The sequence below is a fragment of the Condylura cristata genome, unplaced genomic scaffold, assembly GCF_000260355.1.
Source record: "Condylura cristata isolate star-nosed mole 26May11 unplaced genomic scaffold, ConCri1.0 scaffold00001, whole genome shotgun sequence".
Classification (NCBI taxonomy): domain Eukaryota; kingdom Metazoa; phylum Chordata; class Mammalia; order Eulipotyphla; family Talpidae; genus Condylura; species Condylura cristata.
The window spans coordinates 27,103,918-27,125,428 of record NW_004567102.1 but is presented as its reverse complement, the minus strand read 5'-3'; the positions used below and the strand labels follow the sequence as shown (position 1 = coordinate 27,125,428).

The following is a 21,511-nucleotide window of genomic DNA, read 5'->3' as shown; positions in this document are numbered from 1 at the left end:
TTTAAGAACCTATGAGATTAGACTGATCATAAAGATAATCCAGGGAAATTTCCTGGTAGATCTCAAGGTCCAGATCCTTATTTGCATCTGCAAACTTCCTTTTGCCATGTAAGGTAATATACTAACATGTAAAATAAGGGGGGAAAGGGAATGACAAAAGATTGTTCTGCAGTTTCCATTTATTTTCTACTCAGGGTAACCAAAGATATTAACAGCCCTGGTTTTGAAATGATTTGCCTAGGTAGAGCATTCCAGATGGATCTGGAATCCACAGAGGAAATGAGGCATACTCTCCTGAACAGTTAGAGCTCAGGCAAGTCTTTGCTTATACCAGTTCCTTCCAGGCTCAGTGACGGGTGCTATCCCTCTCTGTTATGTCCCTTTTCATGCATAAATATGTGACTAAAATGATGGGGCCACTTATATAAACTTCATGTATACAGATGGTCTTCTAGGAAATTTGCGCCTAGATCCTGATATTGCCAACTCCCATTTGTTTCCTTTAAGAAAGGGAAAGAAACTTGAAAGATAAAGACTTAACATAGAGAGCTTCTCATTCTTATAAAAGAGAATTGGTCAAGGGCCACCAAGAACAGGACCAGAAATATGGCAGTGTCAATGGAAAAGGAGAAAATGTATTCGATTCAAGTGTTTCTTTGTTGATCCTACTCAGAACTTGGCATTTAGTTAGTAATGGGAAGTGAAACTATTAGTACCAAACTATCTATAGAACAAAACCCACATGCTTCATTTGGGGGAACTTTATAGTTTGGCCCAAGTTAACTCACCTTCCAGCCTCTTGGACCACCTGCCACTGCTATCTATATTCAGTGACACCAGATTACTAAATATGCTTTCGTGTCTGTCACATCACCCTGGCCTATATTGCCCTTCTCTATGTCGCTCTATCAAGTGAAATCCTTTCCATAACTAAGTTCCATTCCTAAAGTCACTTCTCTTTTAAGTCCTTCTCTTTTTTTCCTATTTATTTCTATGTATATGTGTTATAGAAATAAATATTTCCCCCTATTAAGCCCTTCTTAACTCTTCCTGCTTACTTGCTCAAAAAAAAAAAAAGATGCAGTGCCCCTCTTTTTTCTTCATCTTGGACTGTGTTCATGTGTCTAATGCTCCTCACAGGATATGCTCCTCAGAGGATACAATATATATATCAATCACTTCCTTCTTCCCTACCACATTATAAGTAACTCAAAATAGGAGCTTGGTCGGTCATCTCTTGCTTTTACTTTCTAAGCTCTAGCACAATGTCAGCACATAATAAGAAATAGATTAGTAATTATGAAAGAAAGAAAAGAATAAAAAAGAGGAATTCCAGTCAAGGGTCTGTTATAATAATTCAGAGAGAAAAATCTCATATGATTCTAATTATGGAAAATAGTATTGATAGTAGAAATTCAAAATTATGGAAATAGAATAGATTTGATTAAATAGGTGACTAAATGTAGGAAATGAGAGAGAAGAGGATTAGAAGATAAATTTGATTGTTTTCTGATCCAAGAAACTGAATGAATACAAACAGAGTATTGAAAATACAGGAAGAACAGGAAACAAAGAAAGTGAGTTTCTGCTTCAGCTTTCTAAGTTGGTGTGCATGGGGTCATTCATTATTAAATGTCTAGAAACTATCTTTGTATTCAGATCTTATTCTTTAGGGAAAATTCAACACTTAACCCACACACAACAATATAAACTAAGGAGTGAATGATATGGAAGAAAAAAGGAATAAAGACCAGATTTGGGGGGTTGTCTCTTGTTAAGATGTTAGCAAAAGAAGAAAAGGCAGCAAAGGAACATGTGTAGAGACCAGATGAAGAAATCAAGCAAGCCAAAAAGGCGAACAGTTCTGAGAGAGTAAGAGGCCAAAGGTGCAGTGTGAAGGCTGAGTCTGTGCAGGACTGATACAGCCATTGGCTTGGGCACAATAGAGACAGCAGCCTCACAACTGCAGAATGTGGATGCAGCAATGGGAAGAAGGAGTGCAGATTGTGTGACTGGCTCTTAAAAATGTTAGTCAAAAAAAAAAAATGTTAGTCATAGCAGGGATAAAGGATGTTTTCATATATGCTGTAAATTATTTCTGGTTGTGACTTACATTGTCTTTAATTTATTGTAGGCTTCATCAAGTTTCATTAAAACTTCAACTGCCCATAGCTACTAACATTTTTTAATTTAAGAACTTAAAAATAGAATCTATGTCTAGGTATGGATTTAAGGGGGAGGAGTATTTTTATAATTTCATTTCTATTCCCTTTTAAACTGTATAATTAAATTTAAATATGAATTGACAGTTTTTTTACTTTTCCTAAAAAAAAAATGAACCCATAAGACCGTAAAATATCCTCCCCCTCCCCACCCCAAAGACTTCCATTAAAGCAAGCTGGAATTCAAATGCTGGCGGGCCAGACCCTAAAAATAGGGTCAGGATTTAATTATGAATCCCACATACTTGAAGTCATGATTTCTTACTTGAATTTCTCCTCCTGTAACTCTAGATTGTAGACTATATTGTTTAATGTAGTAAAGGGAGAATTGGAATGTCTACTTTCCTCACAGTTGGGTACTTTTAATTGTGTCATCCCTTATTTATTTCTGAGGAGATCTGTGGTTTTTAGATCATAATCAGGGAGACTCTTGGCTATCTTTATCTATGCCATGTCTCTCTCAGTAAGTTTATTCCACTGAATTTAGAGTTAAAGAGTAGGTGTTTTGATTTGGTTTAGCCAATTATATTTTACATGTATTTTCTGAGCTGATTTTAGGAAATTTATTAAGATCTGGTTATAAAAGTAGGCTTTTCAAAGATCAAAATTATTAACTAAATAATACAGCCAGGGTCATCTCTTTCTGTCAGTGACTTCCTGGAAATTACACTTGATGAATTTCTACAAAGGAAGTGTTTTCTCCCTAAGGGAAGAAGCAGGAAGCCAAAGAGAAAGAACTTAACAGGGGCTAAAAAAAAAAAAACAGAGAAAATACTTCCGCTCCTGGTAACAGCAGATGAGCACTTACTGCTGAAAACCAATTTTTAAGAAAAGCTGCATTTTATATATGTAATGTATTTATCTAGATAAAATTTAATTAAGTCTCTTCTTTATTGCTTACATATAAATTTTTGTCTCCTTACTAGATTGGAAACAACAAAAAGGGCATGGATTTTTGTTTTGTTCATTGTTATGTCCTGTGGGCCTAGAACAGTATTAACTGCCTCATCCTTGTTTGTTGATGAGTGAATGAATTATCTAAAATCCTTTGAGTAAAAAATAAAAAATAATAATAAAATAAATTAAATCTGGAAGCAGTTCATTTTCTCCCCAGAGGAGCTCTTCCCACCCTGTTCCTGCCTCATTATTCTTCTAGAACCCCTGTCCCTTTTCCCACTGAGTATATATTCCTAATACATCTCCCTGGAGAACATAGGATGAGTAGACTACGTTCTGCTCTACTATTAAGCAAAGGAAATTCTCCCTGTGTCTTTCATAGAAGATAGAGAAAAAAAACCAATAGCACATGGTGGTGGGGGTGGGGGCTCTCAGAAACTGGACAGTAGTCTCAGTATTTGATCATACTGAGACCACAAACTGAAAGAAACACTGGTTGCTATCATGGTTCCTGTGGATTTTGGTGAATATTGTGGGCTCTACACCTCTATAGCAAGGTCCTGATGATGATGCTCATGTTGATTGCCCCAGGACTTTCTAGAAATACACTAGAGTCTGAGATTCTTATTCAATCCTTTCTTCAGTCTCTGCTTTAACAGGCACCAGATCTTCTTCCAGGTCTGAAGGCTCAGCTGCCATCTCATACTCCCTCTTCCTTCATAATTCATGGACTCTTCTTCCCAGTGTATCTAGCATATCTAATTCTTACCTTGGCATTAACTTCTTAGATGACTTTAATTAATACACTTCCAATAACTGGTAGGTCTTACTAATTCACAAAGTCCTTCATTATCATTATTTTTAGTAATTATAAAATTATTACTATTAAAGATACCATGGATAAATATATCATCTACTAAACATCTTATTGACTAAATGCATTCTAAATGTAGGTAGAAATGCCTCTCTGATCATATTATAGAACCAGTGTTTTGTAGGTGACTTTAGGAGATCCTAAATCTCTAAAATATGTGTGTATTATGCTGAATGCAAATTCTCCACTGCTGTGGAATATGTACTTCTCCACAGCTTTCATCAGATTCATCTATAAAATTGTCAGCAGGCCCTCCCTGGTGGCAGAATAGGTTAGGATGCAGCACTGCAAGCTTGCTTCAGTGCAAGTTCAATCCCCAGCCACAGAGGTGTTCCACATGGTGCAGCAGACTGGCCCACTGCTCCCCTCAGCAGTGTACTTCATCAGTCTGCCTATTCTGCTCCTCACTCTGTCTCTAGTGAATCATCTCACCGCCCCTGCACCTCTGGCCTGCACCCCAGTTCTGTGTGCATAAATAAATAAATCTTTTAAAAACTTATCAACAAAAAAATTATCAACAAAAGCAATAGTTAATGCAGTAATTCAAAAGTCATCTTCACATGAAATCTGTATTACAGTATACCCTATTTTATGCAATAACAGTTATGCGTCCATTTTCATCCCAAACTAAATGAACTTCTGTCATCTTTAGAACCCTACAAACTATCCCTCTAGTACAATGATAATTAGTACTTCAATCTTCATATAGTACTGAACTTTAAAAAAAGTCATGCTTTAATTTGTTTTGCCATGATAGAAATAAGTAATTTTAAAAAATCAATAGGTTAATAGTTCACATTAGGTGATAAAATCTCAGTATGGAGATGTTTCAACTCTCAGACTAGCCAGTACTCAAGTTAATCTACTGGAAGATAGTGGGAAAGCACCGTTAGAAACTGTTCTCAAAAAGAAGATTTATGTCAGCACCACTTACATCAACTATTCTCAGATCCTTTGTGTCAGTAGCATAAATGCTGGTGTGTCAGCATCTCACTTTTGTACTCCCCCAAAATAATGTGTCCAGTTTAATTAGACCAAATCCAGGGAATTGTTTGTCGATAGCTCAGCCTGGATATAATGGCTTCCTAAAGGAGACATTCTGTCTCACCCTGAGGAACCATGTAATACATGTCAGTGCAAGACTAAATTCTCATAACTTGTTCTCTATAGGAAGCTATTCTCAGAAAATAATAACTTTACCCCTAAATTTAATGGAATATTTATGGTAAAATAAGTAAGTTAAATACTGTGCTCTGCTACTCCCAACTTCATCCAGCTGAAGTTCTTCTGCTACAGGTTTACTTTGTTTCTATGGTAAATTTAAATGGGAAAAAGAAAACTCTTAAAGGAAAAAAAAAAAAGGAAAGGAAAAGAAAAGAAAAGTCTGCAGAAAAAAGTAGCAGAGCAACAGAACATTCTTTTTAGATTACTGTTAGACTACAACAAGAAAGGCCTTTGAGGGGAAAACAAGTGTTCCTGAAGGAATGCTAGACCCATCAACAGTGAAAGGCCTAAGGATAGGTACAGTATACTCTCCCTTTAGGTATCCTTTGAATTTATTTTGCCCCCACCTAGGTAGAATAAAACTTACTCAATACTCTCAGTTTCTCAGTTCCTAGCAGTATTATTCAATCATAGCTTTACAAAGCAGCTCAAGTTCATTTTTGAAAAACCCAAGAGAAAGGATTTTGTTGGGAGGTAGATGGTTTGGCAGCCAACCAGTGTATAAATTGTTATCCTTTAGTCACCAAGGGGAAAATTAAATCCAGAAAATTTTATAAAATAGTGAATCAATTCGAAACTCTTTATATGGAGAGCTAGGTTAGGGGAAAAAAGCCAAAGTGGAGTTAAAAACTGCTCTTTTGAAGTAGAAACCAGCCACTTGTCTATGATGATGATGACAACCAGATACTAACTTCTGACAAAATAAAGTTGCTACCTCCTGCTAAGTTCCTTCCTGATACTAATTGAGTTCCTTACATATATTTCTCTTTCTGTTGGGCTCTTATTTTTCTAAAAAGAACAGTTACCTACATCCTGAATTAAAACATAAGTTCTGAAATACACACACATACATACAGACTTATAAAGCATTACCTTTCATTGTAGAGATTTTATGGGATAGTAAGTATAAGATGGTCAACATAATGATTTAGAATGGGTGAGGACTCTTGTGGGTTTTACTTATTTAAAAGAATTATTTAAATCAGGACCCTGACAGAAACCCAGAATGGATAATAGAAAACTCAGCTTGGGGCTGTTAATGTTCTCAACAATAACAATGAGTGCTCCCCAAAATGCCTGTGATCAGAGCCCTATAGACTCTAAACTAAAAAAAAAAAAAAAAAAAGCATAATTTTTTCTCTTCCAGTTTGACCAATGTCTATTTCACATTTTAAACATATTTTTATAGACATAATTCTGGAAAAGTCAGAGTTATAGACATGAAGATCAGATTAAAATATATTAGGTGTCATATATTACTTGGTTAACACACAGTAATAATTTTAACTTGCACTGCATCTTTTTGAAGGTTCACAAATTGCTTTACTGCTGTCACTATAGAGCTACTATTCAATCTTTCCGAGGAATTATATAGGACACACAAAAAACCTTTGAAAGATGAAAGAAGGAAAATGCTTTCCCTACCTAATAAAAATGGAAGGAGTGTCACAGAAAATTACAGAATGTTGAAATTATATGAGTACCAGAGCAAATATCAAACAATACTACATAAGATATGTAGAAGCAAACATAACTTTTTTAAGAGCATAATATTAACTAGAATTATGTAGGCTTTTCTATGAAGGAATGACATGGGCAAAGAAGTTTTGATAAGATTTTTGAGTCACTGTGTTGAACAAGCAGTAATGGTGTCATACACTAGGAATAAGAAGGTGTTGATGTAGCACTGTCTCTTCCTGGACTCCCCCAGGAAACTGTGAGCAATCACTCATCCTTCTATTTGTGAATTCTCCTCCAGTAAATCAGGTAACACTTTCAATTTGTCTATATCCCCCGGTGTATAGCCCTTGTAAAGTTTGGGACTGGGGTCCCAAATCCCAAGAATATTTAAACTTCTGGTAGATGATACTGAAGATGGAAGGATTCTTGTTTCATAGAACCCCTACCTGCTGGCATTAACCTCTTTGATGTAGAAAATTTGGAATAGAAAATGGGATATCTTGTCTATAGGATCTTATTTCCTATTCTTTGTCCACAACAGATTAGTGCAGGCATACACAAGCCGTTCAAATCTGGCTAATCAAAATCTCTCTCCCAGGACCCAAAATGGAGAGACAGAAAGGCAGATGGAGGATTGCCAACCTAAGAAGTCAGATTTTTTTAAATTGTGAAATAATAGAATGGGCTATTCTATAAATATTCATAAGGCAAATATTCTCAGCAAACACCCTTCCCCGCCAAGCACTATTGTTAATTTCTTATAATTCCTAGGACTAGCCAGGCCTGCAGTGCTAGACAGAGACCACCAACTTCTTATCCCCCAGATTCTGCTTTCTATCCCTCCCCTTTGGGATGCTTCACTCCATTTCTGAGACTGATTCCTTTGGTATTCTCCTTGGACCCCATGATCTGACACTATTTCATGAGATGTCTGATGAGGTAATTACTTTTGCTAATAGGTACGGTATTTTTTTTTTATGAAATTTATGAGATTGGGTGACCAAGATGGTATTGACATACTGATTTGGGAATCCTTTATATGCTAAGTCTTTGTCAGAGAGCATTACTAATGATTAAGAATATTGTTTTTTTTATGAGATTTTTGTTTTATATGTATGTTTATAGAATTTGTATAGATATTTATATAAAAATAAAACTAAACATATAGAGATATTAAGTTCATATTTTAAATTTACATGAATTTATATATAACAAATTTCAAATTGTTGGTCATAGCAAAAAATATTACCTTTTTGAACTATCACTATCCCCTAAAACAGACTAATATATGTAAACTAGCATTGGTAAATGCTAGTGGTAACACATACAACAATTTTAAAGATTCTCTTATTCAAAACAACTTAGAAAAATTAGCATTCTACTCATGTCATTCCATTCTATTCACAATCCATTCATAAACAGAACAGAGATGTTCTCCCCTTTATAACTGGGCAAAAGTGGAAACTCTAACCTCAAAATGGACAAGTTGTAAATAGGAACTGGTTCCACAAACTTCAGTTCACAGCTGTATCTCTTAATGTCAAGCAGAGGACCACTGAATCTGAGTCTGATCATTAACACAATCCCAAAGTTTAACCTTCATATTTCATTACCTTTGTCCTCTCTACCACTTTACATTAGCTTTTAAATTCTGTCATGTTACTGATAAGTAATTAAATTTCAAAATCCTATCATTTAATCATACAAATTAATCTTACAGTTGTGTGGAAAATAAAATTAATCAAGATAAATTAATTAAAATTTTTTCAAACATTGTTACATTTACATGTCTCTAAAAACAACAAGTAGATTTTTAAATCTTTCTTAATCCATCAGTCAGTCATGTTGAGTGTCAACATTTTAGTCCTGTCAGTGCCTGGTCAAGCCTGAAAAAATCAAACTCTCTGACTCAAAGCTAAAAGGAAAGTTTTAATGCTTGAGAAACTGTCAACTACCTCATGATTTGTTCCACTTTATGGGTGCTCATTATAGCAGTATTTGTCCCTCTTATAAATCTGTCCATGACTTACTGTCAGATATACTTCCTTCAATTAAAGGTTATTCTCTTTGATGTTTCTAAAAGTGTATTCCTTTTTTCCTTTTTCCCTTTAAAATGTGGAGTTATTAACAAGTTTGAGGAAATAATCTTGATCATCACATTCTGTGACAGCTAACATCACTCTGCCTATTTTTTTTCCCTTGAGACACCACAACCTTTTTATGTACATGCTGTCTGTGTATGTTTGTGACATCTATCACCACAAGTCATAGCTGCTAGAGTAAAGATACAGTGCCACAGGAAGAGACACTGCTAGACAAATCCCTTTAGATTATGTCAGAATGAATGATAAAGGTGGTGACTTGTAGAACAGTAGAGACTGTGAGATTCTAGGATACTTTATCTAGCTCAGAATTTGTTGCAGAGTTCTAATATTAGTATTTCCTTGAACATTTTCATATTCAACCTAAGCCAAAATTTTATCTTTGGGGCATAATCATTCCATATCCCAAGTTACTCAACTGAGGATATTTTTCTGTATTTTATTATCCAATCTGATGAATACATAATAATTTGCACCTTAATTCTGAACCACTCTGTTTTTAAGAGAGGATTACAGTCTTATACGAGAGTGAGGTAAGGAATGGGAAAATATGGGTATTAGTTTGTGACTGTGAGTCACTTTTTTTCTGAGAGGGGAAAAATGTTAACTTTATTACAAATTTTTTAACATGACTATAAGGTCCTGCATGAATTGTCTCCTATCTACTTTATTGCTTGGCTAATGTAGTTCTTTAAGACATGCCATCCCCAGTCACTTTTAGATTGTAGTCACCTTAGTATACCAGGCTCGAGGTGTTTATAAGAAGGAGCCATGCACGGAGGAAAGCATTTTTACTGTGTTAGAACATTTATAAGCACTTCACATACAGATTTTTGGCTTTATCTACAAATGACTTTGTGCATAGAGTCACATAAATTCACTGGCAGAATATTTATCATTCAGGTGTTCATAAAACAGCATTAAACTTGGCCCATACTGTTTGGTTGGCTTTCTAAAATAAATCCTGTGATTTCCTTAATACTTTTTGTATATGTTAGTCAATTTCTACAAATTATTATGGCATTTCTTCAGGTTTTCATAAGCTGGGACTCTAGAAGTGGTTGTAAGTTATGTTATTCTTTCATACACCTCTGCTTTGTTCCTTGCCATTTCTCTTCTCCCTACTACTATTCTAAAAGAAGCAACTCTAATGACCTCCTAACCATGGGCAGAATGAGTGACTTCCTCCTCTTTGCTATTGTAATACAGATATTTATTGTGAAATATCAGATTCTTCATTGTATATTTTTAAATGGCCATGTTGGTGCCTACACACACAAAATAGACTCAAAGGCAGAGATATTATCTCTGTTAAACTCAAATTGCCACAGCAACAGATGTTCTTCATTCCCTTCCTAACAAGACCAGCTGGCACTAAAGGCATTCTACACTGTAGTGAGTTGGCATCGCTCAGAATGTCTGTCATTCAATTGCCCCTTTGAGTTGTATACCAATCAAGAGTCGATTACATTTACTCCCAGGCCTTTAATGCCAGCTTTACTAGTTATTGTAAGTATGCAGTTTCATTAAATATTAAACATAAAATGAGTGCAACAGAATGTAGGCTTTATTTTTGTGATATGTATCCCGAAACTTTGGGGAGGAAATAAATGAGGTAAGTCTCTCTTTCTCTCTCCTTAACACATACATGCGTGCACGCACACACACACACACAGAGCTGTCACATCAATCAAATTTTATCTTTAAATTTTTGTTCCATTTTATTGAAGTAACAGTTACAAAATATGATGTATGAAGGGTCTGATTTTCTCAAGAAGAAAGCAGTTCAAACCAATGTCCTAGACCAAAACAATAGAAAGTCTTGGCTTTACATCAAAAGATTTACAAATTAATTCAAGTTAAAAGAAATGTTTAAGAACCATACTTTTAAAACATTCTCTTTAATCCACTTTTAAACATGAGCTAACAAATCCTTGATAAAAGACTTCCTGTGCCCTGACCCTATGCTCTGACAATTGGAGTGAATGAAACACTCAAGTCAAACTGAAACTAAGGAAAAAGGTAGTCTCTCTCTAATGCAGAACTGAAATGTGAATTGAGGTGCACTCTGTGAGTATGATTCACCTCATGGAAAAGAATGAGACAAATCAGGAATAAGAGATACATATGAAAAGCTGTCAGTTTGGGCCTTTAGTATGCCCCTATAGCCAGACACACACCTTCCATTCTAGGATTGGTACATATCTGTTCTTTCTGCTAAAGTTTATTGTTGTGTTCTTTCACATGTAGAGCTGACAAATGTAATAATAAAAAACTGAAAGACACCGTTTCTATATATATTAAATCATTACTATGGAAGTAGTCAGTTCACTCAGTAAATTTTAATAGACATCTCTTCTGTGTGATGCTCTGAGCATATGATCAAACCAAACCAAAGGTGATGCTCTTGTGGAATTTATAGGCTAGTGCTCTGATGACTGAAATGGATAGCAAGTATAAATTTAGTATTTATATCATACTGAAATTTATAGCATAGTAGGTTATTATGTGTTAATGGATGGTAGACCCAACATGGGTAATAAAGAAAGAATACTTTCAAGGAGTAACCATAATACTTTCACTTGATACCAGTGAAAATAGTGAAATCATATTCCTGCGCCATTATCAAACTCAAAATTGGATGTTGGAAAAACTATGACTTAACATGCTTCCAATGTTTTATATTATACACAATAATAATATGATACTGAATATTACATATATCATTGGTTTACAACATTGTCTATGATCTAGAGGTATAAGATCTTGGTTAGAATGGCTATTATCAAAAAGTCAAGAAATAAGAAATAATAAGTGCTGGTGAGGGTGTGGAGACAAAGGAACCCTCCTGTGGAAGTATTAATTGGTACAATCACTATGCAAAACAGTATGGAGATTCCTCAAAAATAGAACTACCATATGTTCTAGTAATCCACTTCTGAGTAATTACCTGAAAAATATAAAAAACCCTCATTTGAAAAGATATGTATCCCTATATTCATTGCAGCACTGCTCACAATTGCCAAGATAGAGAACAAGTGCCCCTGTGACAGATGAGATGAATGGATATAGAAGATGTGACATGTTTATACACAATGGGCTACTCATTCAGCCATAAACAATATGAAATCTTGCCATTTGCCACACATGGAACATCTTTAAGAAGATTATGGTAAGTGAAATAAGTCAGAAGGAGAATGACAAATATCATCTGATTTCACTTATGTGGAATAAGGAAAACCGCAGTCAAACAAAACAAAAACAAGATCTTAGACTGTGACACAGAATGGCAGTTATCAGAGGGGAAGGAAGGAGGAAATGTTGATGTTGGATGGTGACTAGATAGTTGCTGTAGAGAAAAAAGGCAATTTCTTATATTGCATGATTGAAGCCTACATGCATGTACAATTTTTAAATTGTAAGGGGCTTGAGAATAAGAAAAACAAAGCACAGAGAAAAGTAGTGATACATTAATGGTGGGTCAGATAGTGTGGTCATGTGTCAGGTCCTAGCAAGGTATTAAAATACTTTGTAGGTCACCAACTGCTGAAGTGTGTGGCCAGAGTTTGAAACTAATAATAATGATATTGAGATAGCAGATCTGAAGAACACCAGTCTGTTCTCTGTTAGTAAGCTAAGACTTGCATACTCACTAGGAACCCCCTGAATTATGCAAATCAGTGTCACAAACCAGTTATCTCTTGTCATTAAGGGAGTAAAAGGTGAAAATGTGTGAACTTGTGGGGAGAAAAGACTGAATATTGAGCCCTCCTTGGTGGTGCAACGGGTTAGGATGCACTGCAAGCTGGCCGCACAAGCTTCAGTGCAAGTTTGATCCCCGGCCCCGGAGGTGGCCCACCTGGCATGGCAGACCTCTCCTGATCTACCCCCTGCACCCCTCAGCAGTGTACTTCATTAATCTGCCTGTTCTGCTCCCCACTCTATTGAAGCCTCTCACTGTTCCTGCACTTCTGGCCTGTACCCCAGGTCTGTATAAATAAATAAATCTTTTTTAAAAAAAAGAACACTTTTAAAGATTTTTAAATTAATAGAATAAAACAAAACAGAACAGTTCATCTTTAACCATCAAAAAGGGAGAACATTAAACATAGTTAATAACAACCCATGGAAATAAACCCATTTCAAATAAAGCTCAGTCTGAGGTATCTGTAAACTCCTTTCTTCCTCTGTTCCTCAAAAAAAAAAAAAAAAAAAACACATGGATCCGGGTATAAGTTTTATTTTTATCCTTTCTAACTTCTGCTGTTGTGAGGAGTATATCTTCCTAAATTTGGGTTTCGTAATATGGTATTAGAACATGCCAACCAATATCTTATTTAAATACCACAGATGAAACAAAGCATCATTGACTTGGCCCTGCTCCTGCAAACCTCAATTTTCAAAAGCTTTCAATGTCAATTACTTTGAACAACAAAGCAGTCAGGCAGCCTCTTGATAATGTTCAGAGTGTCATATCATCAATCGCAGGCCTGTTTATACTTCACAGTAAAATCTAATTTCTTGTAGTTACTGCTGGGAGTTAGGCTGCCTCAATCAATTGAATTCCTAAAGAAAATGAGCATCTTAGAAATAAACTGAAACTTATTAAAGTAAGCCACCAATCAAAATTTCCAGCTGCAATGGGGTTTCTTAATTCACTTCATTCACTACACGGTAGTCAGAAGTTTTAAAGATACATTTTCCAGAATATAGTGAGATCTTGTCCCTTTAGGGAAAAAAAATTAAAAGAATGCAATTTGTACAATATTAATAACTCTCTCTTTTACAGCTTAGCAATAGTTATTTATGCTGCCAGAGGCATTTCATGATATTAGTAGTGGAAAGATAACAGTAGATGGACAGGCCAGCCTGTGCCATTTACAAATGACAGTGCCGTAGCACTACCCCTGGCTGGCTGCATGCTAGGACTGTGGCCAAGGGGAATAACTTTGGGGAAAAATCTTTATACAACACACAGAATAACTGATAAAGACTATAAATCAGTCTCTGTCCTATCTTTTGAAACAGATGGACAGCAAAAGTTGTAATTTAGGCTAACAAAGCCTGGATATAGATCAACCAGATGCCACACTACAATTCATCTCTTTCCCAGATCAAAGAAATTCTTTCAAGATTTACATTACACATTATACATAGTTCCTCTCTCATTAGCACAGGTTATATTCTCAGCCATGCTACTCCCATGCACATACACATAATTTTACCTTTAATTACACATTTATATGTATTTTGTGTTATGTTTCCTATATTAGATGTTACACATCTAGAAAGCAATAATCACATCTACGCTTCCTTATCTCCCATAGTACCTGTGACAGTAGCAAAAAGATTGATACTGACAGAAGTGTTCGTAAATAAAGAAATACAGTGTCAAAAGTTTTGTTTGATAAATGGTGATAGTATTATCATTTTTTCATGATCAGATCTAGAATGTGCATAAAGAAGGAAGTAGTGGCATAAATAATTCAAAACAGAACATAACTGAAAAGTCATATTTTATTTTGAAATGCATTAAAGCTGACCACAACTTTATAAAATAAACCACTTATCAACTAGCCAACAATGATGAGCAGTGTGCTGAACCAAGAGAAAAAGGAACAGGGATGGGAAACATTTGCCAATTTTTTTCTACTGAAAATACATTGTACCTTATAACATCCTACTATCTTCCAGGAAGCTATCTGTTCTTTTATGTGCCATTCTTTTATGTTAGAAAAATGAATCTAAGTGTCACGGGAGACTCTTTCAACTAATGTCTCTTTTATAGCCTAACATGCTTGACATATCACTTACATTTGGCCAATCAGGTGCTCTTTCCAAGAACTTTGAATTTTAGGTCATTTATACAAAGAAAGAAAAGACAAAGAATGTTCCAGTGCTGGTACATACATGGTATGACCATCAGAGCCTGCTACGGAGACTTTGTACTTTCTAGAGAAAGTACACTGGTTAAGGTGTGAACTCTAGGGTTCAGCTTCTCTTAGAAAATTTTCCACTTGTAAATAAAGCCATATACTAGCTGCTGTATAAGATTTTGATGAAGTTTCAGTATCCAAGTATAGATCTTTGCTTAATTTCAATATGCTACAGCAGACACAAATTTTATGCACCTCTTCAGATTCTCCTTCTTTCCCTCCTGCCACACAGCCCTTATTTCTGGGGGTATAGGGCCCTCTTCCTTGGCCACCCCTGGCAACTTCACCAGACTTCCTGAGCACTCACTGAAGGTGCCTCATGATGCAGCTTGAAATGAAAAGGAAGTCAACTCCTGGGGAGCGAACTAAGATGAATGAGTAGGGACATGAGCAGGAGCCAGGCAGGTAACACCCTCCATCCCACATTCCTGGACTGCTCTAGGCACAGTTTCTCCTCGAGACCTGTCTGGAGAGCTCCCTAGAAGGTCTGCTGTGTTTGCCACATGAAGCAGGAGACTGTGATAATGCAGTATATCCCTCTGATCCATCATTCTTTACAGTTTCCCTTTTTCTCTACTCTTGTTTCCATCTCCCATTTAACCCAATTTCAAAATTCCTGCTTTCTTCAAATTCTTCTTTCTAGGTAACCCAAGTCTAAGATAGCTATTATTAGTTTTGTTATTATAACTTGAACCAATTTTATTAGTTCTATCACTTGAAACCAAGGAATCCAGACTAAAACAGTGAGATAGAGTACATATTGCAATTCCAAACCAGACACTAAAAATGGTTGAACTACTCCACTACTCATAGCTGAATTCTAAAGATTTTTCTTGAAAAGTACTTAAGTTTGGAGGTAATTTTGAAGAATAAAATTAAACAGTTCTTAAAATATTTTGCCAATAGTGTGCAACAAGATGCTTTATGTAAAATCACAGCTTTTTCAAATATATACATGTATATATATAGTTATATATATATTTTTTGAAGTAAAAATCTTAGAGAAGCAGTTAATCAAAGAAGTTTATTTGTTCTTCTCATTCGTCCTTTACACCCATTAAGGAAACTATTTACCTCTCTCTTCTTTATATACTGGTAGCAAAAGCCTAATTCTCTTAATGATAATTTGGATGGATGATAATGCTATGAAGAATGTTTAACAATACTTTAGTATTATAAATAATTGATGAGAAAGGTAATTCACAAAATTATATGTCATGGGTCTATTTAAAATATGAAAAAACATCTTAACACTGAAAGGAAATAATGGTCAATAAATGAAAGTAATCTTAGAGCAGTATGAAAGTAATCTGAAAGTATGAACTCTGGATTCAGACATGTCTCTGCTCACTGCTTTCTAATTGCATGTCAGGGCCAAATTATCCTATAGACCTAAGGTTTAATTTTCCTCTTTGGGGTTGAAAAGATAAAGGAATAATAACAAAGAAACACTGGTTACAAATAGGGATGCAAGTAATAGGATAAATAAAAGACTCATTTAGGATAAATGGGATAATAGAATCTACCTCATATAGGGTTATTGTGAGGAATGAATGAGATATTTCATCTCAGTGTATTTTATAATTACTCACCTAGTCGTTTATGCTTGATTTCAGTTTTTCATAGTTTCCCTCATCACCCACATCCAATCCATCACAATTCCTATCAGCTGTCCCTCCAAAAAGTATTCTATATCCATTCTTTTCCCTTCCTCTATCAGAGCCAAATCATCTCATGCCTCAAGTGCAGAAATAACTTTCTAATTATTCTACTCCTCTCCCATATAATCCATTATCCACACCACAACTGAGTAATCTGTTACAGCTCAAATTGTATCATGTTACTCTCTGCTTAAATTCTCCAAAGGCTTTTTTTTTTCCATTGCGCTTAGATTAAGAATGGCACTAATTACCATCACCTACAAGTGCTTATGACCTTGTTCTTGTCTGCCTTTCATATCTCCTCCATTAACCTCATCCCAGCTCACTTAACTTTCTGTTCTTTAAATACATCAAGTCCATTCAGGATCTTCATGTCTCCTCTCTACTCTGCCTGAATGCTCTACCACCAAATCTTTGCAAGATTCCCCCTTCTTAACATTTAGAGCATTTAAAATACTGCTTATTTAGACCTAAGTGCTTTCTTAAGTAAACCCCCACAACCATAACTTTTTCTTCCTTAATGCTATATTATTTCCTCAAATGACTTACTAACTTTAACTATTTCCTTGTTGCCTATTCGCCTTATTAGAATATAAGATCCATAAGAGTAGAAACATCATCTAACTTGTTTACCATTCTGCTCACAGGGCTGAATAAACATGCAGTTTTTATATGGTATCATTCCTCCAAATTTTCCTAAATCTTCTGCAGTGATCATGAATTGCACTTGGAGCCAGGGGAAGTAGATACTTTTTCTTTACTTAGAAAATCTTATTCCTTAAAAATTTCACATGTGCAAATATTGTCTTTTGAAACTTTCTTTCTCTATTGTTCATTTATGGCATTTTTTATTTCAATGTGAGTTCCAGTTCCTGAAGTATCATTAAGTGGGCAAGACAAAGTTAAATATTTCCAGAGTCTCTGCAGAGTGACATATAAACAACATAAAAAAAGTAGCTAGCTGTATAGATAGCATTAGGATGGGTGACCAGAGAACTATTGCAAACTCTGACAAAGAGGAGAAGGGAAGGGATGAAAAATGTTTGGGCGATCTTAGTCTGGATAGAACCAACAGAATTAGAAAACCATTGACAGTCCAGCCCCAGGCATGTCCAAGGCACCAAGGACATATTGGGAAATGCATAAACATTGCTACCTCATGAAGAAATTGAGACAAAGGCCACCTGTCATAGAACTCTGGCGTTTGAAACTCAACCAGTCATAGTTTGACTAACTTCACCCAGTTTACATATTATTGCACCAATAATAAGTTGGTTGACTCCTAGCCTAATTTCGAATCTGAATGTGAACTGTGGTCACCTTTCTTTGTATATAAGTCCTCTCCATCTCCAGATAATAACTAAAATCACCAGTAAGTGATTTCTTGTGTCTTTGTATTTGGAGCTACAGTCCTAAACCTGAAATAAACCACTTTTTCTTTGTTCTAGCTCAGCAAGATTCAGTTTTTTGTTTAACAAAACATTTTTCTGGAGACAAGGTGCTGGTTGACGGACAGAGGACTGTTCCCACTGGACATATATATGAAGACACACTGACCATGCAGGTAAAGAGCTTCATCAATGACTGCAGTGCTCTTCAAACTTAAACTGAAGGAGGACAGCCAATGTCTAGGACAGGTAAGCCTTACCCTGCTGTAAGTCAAGCAGTCCTTTGCTTCAGAAACAATATAAGGAAGTAAATGAGCTGTTTATTTCAACAGGTACAATGAGGTTTTCTGTTCTGAAGTGTCTCATACTTAGTTCATTGCTATCTTTTTATCAAGTAATTCTTTACTTTCCAGGTAGATTCTGGACCTTTTCAGGGTCCTTACTTGGGCCCTCATGGCTTCATTGGGGTGTCCTGGAGATGTTTTCTGGTTTTCTCTCATCGGTGTCACCTTTCCAAGGGGCTAGAGTCTCTTCACCTAGCATCAGGATCAGGAGTGGGTGAAGAAAGTTAATTGGAGTTTGCAGTGAGGCCCATATTCAACATATGTGGTCAAGGGAAATTAGCAGATTCCTTTTAATAAGACTTTAGAAAGAAATAAAGCTAGTGAAGGGCCTGCATTAATCTCTATGAACCAGAAATAACTCCCCAGTATAAGCCTGAATGATCAGAAAGAGTTTATGGAAGTCCCAGAAGGAAAGACAAAATACTAATCATCTGCCAGGAAACATTAAGCCTTCCTCCCAGACATCTTCCATGCCACCTGGTGCAGTGAGGGCTGGTTCCCAGTGCTCAAAACCCCAAATCCTGCCAAAGTAATTAACTTACATCAAAGAAGTGTACTCAAAATTAAAACAAGAGGGCTCAAAAATTTAAACTGGTGGCTTAAAAGTACATAGCTGCTAATATTAAGTGGATAAACTGCTTTGAAATTGGCATTGAATTGGTTTTGGGTTCATAATGGCACTCGATTATTTCCACATGGTATTTAAATAGGCATATAAAATCCCAGTAATATGAAAGAAATGCATTTTAAATGTTGGTTGATGAGAAAAAGAATACTTTTATGTTACTAAAGGATATAAAAGGAATTTTATGGCAGCTTAAGTGTATTATTTCAGAATATTGATTAAAAACACTTCAAATAAGATAGAATACTTTTCAATGACTCTTTTTATGTTAATATGAACCCAATTGACTAGGATGGAGACCTTTCTTCTTTGTGAGAAACTATTTTAGACTTTTTAAGTAAATTTTAATTTTGTTTGAAACTTTCTAGTAACACATTTGCCAGAGATTTCTATGACTCCTTGATCTAGACAGCATTTACTATCTAGATTAATCTTTAACATTCAGACACTTCTGCCTTTCCAGGATGGCTGGGCCATCCTCCCCTGTCCTATTTGAACTTAATGACATATACATGAATAAGTAAACAATACTCAGACACAGTTTGACTGCCAACAAGTTAGACTCTGGAATCAGATACAGGTTTGGATTCTAGCTAGAGCCCTATCAGTTATATGACATTTTTCTTGTTACAAACTTTTTCATAGAAATTACTCAGACAAAAATTATTATATTATAGTGAATATAATCATGATAGCAAGAGTGACAAAAATCTGATACCTCAATTATGCTGTAAATTTTTAAATGCCTTTCTTTTAAAGAGTTCAGAGTATTTGAAAATGGATTATCTAAACACATTACACGTTATAAAAAATTAAAAAGGTAAATATGACTATTCCCAGCATAAACAAAGAAACTGGTACACAGAATTTTATTTGTTTCCTCAAGACCACTGTTAATCATTAAATTATTCATATGCATATATATTTTAATGTATCCATATTTTTCTTTTATCATACAATGCTTTTTACATTATCCCCTATTTCTGTTCTAAAACCAAACTGAAATATTATCTCGCCCATCAACCTGACCCTCAGGTGTGACTCATTCACCAATTTCATTACTTTAAATTTTTTTCATTTACTTAATCTCATCCCTTTGAATTTTGAGGAAGTCCTCTTGAGCTATACCTAAACATATGCCATAAATGAACAGAAAAATACCAGAATCATTGGTCATGATTGTATGTTTAAGTTGTACTGTGCATAAACTTAAACTCTTCTGTATTTCCAATATCTTTACTAAAGGTCATATAATTTATAGTTGAAAAAATTCAAAACAAGATAATATAAATGGGGGGACCAAGTTTTATGAACTATCACTAATTTATAGCTAGTATATAGACAAGAAAATCATACAACTCAGATTCTTTTGTGTCTGACTTCTTTTGCTCAGATATTTTTGAAATTCATCACTGTTGTTGCATGTGTAAGTAGTTTATTTTTTATCACTAAGTAAGTTGTATAAATACGACACAAATTATCTACTCATATATGAATAGTTATTGGGCTGTTTCCAGTTTGGAGCTATTATGAATAAAGTTATATGACCATTAGTGTACCAGTTTTCTTGTGGACATGGGTTTCCATTCCTTTAAGGTACATATACAAATCAGAGTCATATGGAAGTATATGTTTAATTTTATCAGAAACTGTTTTCCGAAATAGCTATAGTATTTTATACTTCTATCAGTAGTTTTTGAGAGTTTTGTTTACTCCACTTATTTCTAACACTTGCTATAATCAATTTCTTATAATTTTTACTATACTGGTACTAATGTCTCATCATGGTTGTAATTTACTCATACTTCCCTATTGATTAAGGATGTGCTCAGGCCCTTATTTTAATGTCCTTATTAGCCATTGTTTCCATGTATATGTGTATTTGGGAAGTATCCACTTAAATCTTTTTGCCCACATAATTAATGTCATTTTATTACCTTTGAGTTGCAAGATTTTTTTGTATATTCTGAATGCAAGACCTAAATGTATATACATCCTTACATATGCATAGCAGGCATTTTCTTTTGATCTATGGCAATATATTTGTAAGAGCAGAAATTTGTAACTTTAATAAAGTCAAATTTATCAACTTTTATGGATAGGGTTATAGTTTACCTAAAAAATCTGACTGTTCTCAAATCTTGAAAAGTGTTCTCTGACTTCTTCTGGAAATTTTATGCTTAAATTTTACTGTAAGTCTGTGGCTCACTTTGAGTTTATTTTTATGTACAAAATAAGTAAGAACCAAGACTCATTTTCCTCCCACTTGAATATGCAAGTGTCTCAGCAATATGTACAGACAGTACTATTCTTATAAAATTTTACCTTGATTTATTGTCAGATAATAATAAATATTGTCAGATAATATAAGTATTGGCTTATATCTGAACTCAAATTTATTTCATTCCATTGATGAAATCTATTTTTGCACCAAGACTACATTGTCTTAATTATATCTTTGAAGTAATGCTTGAAATTAGTTATGGAAAGCCTCCAAAATTACTCTTCTTTTAGAAAATCATTTTGTCAATTCTAGGTCCTTTATATTTCACACACACACAGAATCAGATTGCCAATTTCTATAAAGAAGGCCTTTGGACCTGTGGGACCTCTATTGATATGTGAGACCTGCACTGAATCTTAGGTCAACTTGGGGTAATTGACATCTTAACAATGTAAGTTTTCTAATCCAAAAATATGATTTCTTTTTATTGTCTTTTTTTTTTTAAAGATTTATTTATTTATTTGTGCATACAGAACTGGGGTACAGGCCAGAG

The 21,511-nt window shown here is 34.9% G+C and overlaps 1 long non-coding RNA gene across 1 annotated transcript in view; it reads left to right on the top strand.

Moving 5' to 3' along the window:
- Positions 1 to 17,909, top strand: part of LOC105853599 — a 37,244-nt gene extending 19,335 nt beyond the window's left edge. Inside the window, exons 2-3 of the long non-coding RNA XR_001145426.1 lie at positions 11,788 to 11,952; positions 17,826 to 17,909. This is a non-coding gene — a long non-coding RNA (uncharacterized LOC105853599). The remainder of the gene's footprint in view (positions 1 to 11,787; positions 11,953 to 17,825) is intronic.
- The last annotated feature ends 3,602 nt before the right edge of the window (positions 17,910 to 21,511 follow it).